We start from the raw sequence: 4,881 nt of genomic DNA, 5'->3' as shown, positions 1-4,881 counted from the left end.
CATTTAAACACGTTCCTTGGACATACGTGCATCATATAATACTTTTAAACTTGAAACTAGGTGTCATTTTAACAAGGCAGAAAAATGGCAGAACTGCGCGACCGTTTTGTAAAAATCACTATAAATTCACCCGACCTCAAAAGTAGCTAAATTTTGGTCACAATACAGAGGACACATTCAAGTTCATCCATGAAAATGTTTACACCGAAATCACGTCATTTAGTCAGTCATATCACATATTAAACTCTCTGGTCGGAACATACAATTTCTGACAGTATTGCGCAGTTCATTTGAAAAATTTACCGTAATTTCATCCAATGCCCAAAAAGGCTGAAAATTTAACACGACTTGGAAGACACTTCAAATTTTCATATAGTTCAAGAATAACATTAATCGGAGGTCATTTGGTCATTCAAACAGAAAATGAAACATTCATGGCGAGAATTCAAGTTTCTGGCAGATTTGCGCAGTCAACTTCAAAAATTTATTAAATATTCATTTTTCGATAAAAAGGGCTGAAAATCACACGAGACACAGAAAACACCTTGAAGTTTACTCAGTAAAAATTTCATATCAAAACGCATTCTTTTGATGGGTCAATTACAGATCATAAGCCACTGGTCGTGCATCACAGATTTCAGATTCAAGTTCGTAAATAGGGTTTTCATCTTACATCACACAACCACCGATTTCTCATGCTCGAAAACTCATAACCATGCTTGCAAGTTCCTCATACATATATTTGAACATAAACTCATATTATTCACCAAATATTCCAATCCAAACAACACATGATTTCAATCAAAACACAATATCATCCAAGTTCTTACGAAAACACACTTTCCCCCCGTTAAAACTTGCGATCTATCAAACCTACACCCACTACATGCATGTAGGATTCAAGAACATCTTTAAAACGGATAGGATGAGGAAAAGTGAACAATATACCTTCCTTTAACAAAACGAATCGGTAGAAACGATGGACGATGCGATTCGTCGGAGACTCTTGAAAATAAACTTCAACGGATTGCAATAACAAGAGTTGGATGGAGGATTTTTGGAGATGGGAGAGTGGGAGAGGAGATAAGACGTGTGGGAGAGAATGAGGGAGAGGGGGGCATTTTTTTTTTGAGAAAGGGGGCTAGGGTTTGTTTAAGTGTTTTTTTTGTAGTATTAGGTTAAAGTTTTAAGGAATATTTACTTAATTATGGGGGAATAAAATAATGGTCAAATGAAATAAAAAGTCCCATAATTAAAAGAATAAAATAGGCATGTGGGAGATAAGGGAATTTTTGAAAACTCCATGTATACACAACAAGGAATTTATTTGGTATTTACTTGAAGGATATATTCATAAATTAGGAAATAAAAATAATGAATACATGGGAACAAATAAATTAAATCTCCAAGTAGGAAACATGAGGTAGTGGCCGAAAATTTGAGGAGGAATGCACAAGGAAATTATTTAAATCCCCAATTAAATAGAATAGGATTTAACTTAGGAAATTTCGTTATAGGAAAAAGGCTCCCATGAAATAGGTAACAAATAATTAAATTCCCTCAATGAAAAATAAGGCATAGGGGCGTGTGGGGTGGAGACCAAATAGAAGGAAAATATTCACATCCCCAATTAATTAGACATAGGTATTTATTTGAATAAAAAGGGATTCCACAAAATAGGAAACAAATAAATTACTCTCCCAAAAATTAGTGAAGGGGCCGAAAATTATTTGGCTCAAATAGCCAAGGAAATATTTCAAATATCAATTCAATTAGAGTGAGGAAATAAAATGTGGCATGATTTAATTGGATTTGAAATAAAAGAAGGGAATCAATAAGGCACCAATTAAATCAAAGAAAAATAATTCATCCTCCTATTAAATAGGGGATTTTTTGCAACTCCCAAAAAAAGTAGCTAGAGTTCGAATTTCATGTAGCATATATTAGGGATAATTTGGTTTGGATTTAATTTGGATAAATATCCCAAAACAATTAATTAAATCCAAGAAGAGAATATTAATTCCAATAATTTTGAAGAGGCCGAAAATTCCAATGAATTGACTCGAACAAAAGTAAATGCATGATCCTATTAATTATTTCCCCACATCGGAAAATGTAAAAATTATCAACCACTTCATTCCACATCACCCACGATAATTATTTCACATAATTCACTTAATCACATAAGAACAAAAATTTCATAATTGAAATTTCAAATCAACTTATTAAATAAAAGTCACAAAAGTTTGGGATGTTACATCCTTCCCTCTAAACAAAAATTTCGTCCCGAAATTTGATCGTCTCACATAAACAACTCTGGAAACTTTTGTTTCATTTTATCTTCTAACTCCCACGTGGCTTCCTCGGGACCATGGTGCTTCCACAACACCTTCACGGACACTATCGACTTGTTTCGTAGCTCTTGTACCTTCCGATCTAGGATTGCTTCGGGTCTTTCCTCGTAGCTCATGTCGGGGGTTAAAATCACTTCCTCTTGGTGAATCACATGTTTGGGGTCGAACATGTACTTGCGCAACTGCGACACATGGAACACGTTGTGCACGTTCCCAAAGCTAGGAGGTAACGCCAATCGATACGCCACAGGACCTACTTCGTCGATAATCTCGTACGGCCCTACAAAACGCGGTTTCAGCTTGCCCTTCACTCCAAACCTCACAACTCCTTTCGTCGGGGATACTTTCAAGAACACTTTGTCACCAACATCGAATTTGATTTCCATTCGACGTGCGTCAGCATACGACTTCTGCCTATCTTGAGCTTCCTTGATCCTTGTGCGGATTTGATGCACAATTTCGGTCATTTCCTTTATAGAGTCGGGTCCTAACATCTTCCTCTCACCAACCTCACCCCAAAAGAGTGGGGATTGATACTTCCTGCCATACAAGGCTTCATACGGGGCCATATCGATCGTCACTTGGTAGCTATTGTTGTAGGCGAATTCAACCAACGGTAGAACAGTTTCCCAACTTTCCTCTCAATCTAGGACAACGGCTCGCAGCATATCCTCAAACGTTTGAATTGTCCTCTCTGACAGCCCGTCCGATTGCGGGTGCTAAGCAGTGCTGAAGTTTAATTGCGTGCCCAATTCTCGTTGCAAACTCATCCAAAACTTTGATGTGAACTTCGTATCGCGGTCGGACACAATGGTCTTTGGCACTCCATGCAATCGCACAATCTCGTTCACCTAGAGCTTAGCTAACTTGTCGGTGCCATAAGTAATCTTAATCGGTAAGAAGTGCGCGCTTTTAGTAAGTCGATCGATGATCACCCAAATCGCGGTGTTGCCCTTCTGTGACTTTAGCAAACCTGTCACGAAACCCATAGCTAGATGCTCCCACTTCCATTCGGGAATTTCAAGCGGTTGTAACTTCCCATATGGCCGTTGGTGTAAGGCCTTCACTTGTTGGCATGCTAGACATCGTTCCACATACGACGCTACGTCCCCTTTTATTCCATTCCACCAAAATCGTTGCTTCAAGTCTCGATACATCTTCGTGCTTCCGGGGTGAGCACTGTAAAGCGTGTCTTGCACTTCACTCAAAATCTCATCTTTTAGCGCCTCATCGCTTGTCACACACAATCGTCCATCGTACGTCGAAGCATTATCCGCCTCCTCACGGTAATGATCAAGTTTCTCGGCTCTCACCTTCACACATAATTCTTCCAACTTTTCATCATGTCGTTGGGCTTCTATGAGCTTGGTTCTCAAATTTGGCTCAATCACTAGCGTCGCTATTCTTCCTCCTACTGTCTCGGGCGCTTTCACTATCTCCAAACTCATTCTGTCGAATTCGCGAATCAACGCTTCCTCTTGCGTTAGGAAATAAGCCAATTGCGGTTGGTTCTTCCTACTCAAAGCATCGGCTACTACGTTAGCCTTGCCCGGATGATAGTGAATACCACAGTCATAATCTTTCACGATCTCTAACCAACGTCACTGTCGCATGTTTGGCTCCTTTTGTTCGAAGAAATACTTGAGACTCTTGTGATCCGTATATCTTTCGCATCTCACTCCATAGAGATGACGTCTCCAAATTTTCAGTGCATGGACCATTGCTGCTCACTCCAAATCATGAATCGGAAAATTCAATTCATTCGGTCTCAAATGTCGGGAAGCATATGCTATTACTTTCCCATCTTGCATTAACACGCATCCTAGTCCCACCTTCGACGCATCCGTATAGACGGCGAAGTCCTTGTCGGGTTCTGGCACCGCTAGGACTGGTGTTATAGTCAATTTCTCTTTCAACAGTTAGAAACACGCCTCGCACTCTGGCGTCCAAACCACTTTGATTCCTTTCTTTAGCAGTTGCGTCATCGGTCTCGCAATCTTAGAGAATCCTTCAATGAAACGTCGATAGTATCCCGCCAATCCCAAGAAACTGCGGATTTAACTCGGTGTTTTCGGCGATTTCCAATTCTGCACGGCCTCGATGACCAAGAAAGTTCACTCGAGTCAACCAAAACTCGCACTTACTAAACTTGGCATAAAGTTTCTCCTTTCGCAACGTTTCCAACACTGTTTGTAGATGCCCTTCATGTTCCTCCTCATTCTTCGAGTACACTAACACATCGTCGACGAAGACTAACATGAACTTGTCGAGATACTCGTGAAAAACTCGGTTCATCAAATCTATGAAGACAGTCGGGGCGTTCGTCAGCCCAAATGGCATCACGACGAATTCATAATGGCCATATCGAGTGCGAAAAGCAGTCTTAGGCACATCCTCTCGTCAGACCTTTAGTTGATGATACCCTGATCTCAAATCTATTTTCGAGAATACGCTTGTTCCTCGAAGTTGGTCAAACAAATCATCAATCCTCGGCAGTGGGTACTTATTCCTTAAGGTCATCTTGTTG

Source organism: Salvia splendens, chromosome 5 (genome assembly GCF_004379255.2).
Source record: "Salvia splendens isolate huo1 chromosome 5, SspV2, whole genome shotgun sequence".
Lineage (NCBI taxonomy): Eukaryota > Viridiplantae > Streptophyta > Magnoliopsida > Lamiales > Lamiaceae > Salvia > Salvia splendens.
The sequence above is the reverse complement of the archived record's forward strand: the minus strand, read 5'-3'. Positions refer to the sequence as shown.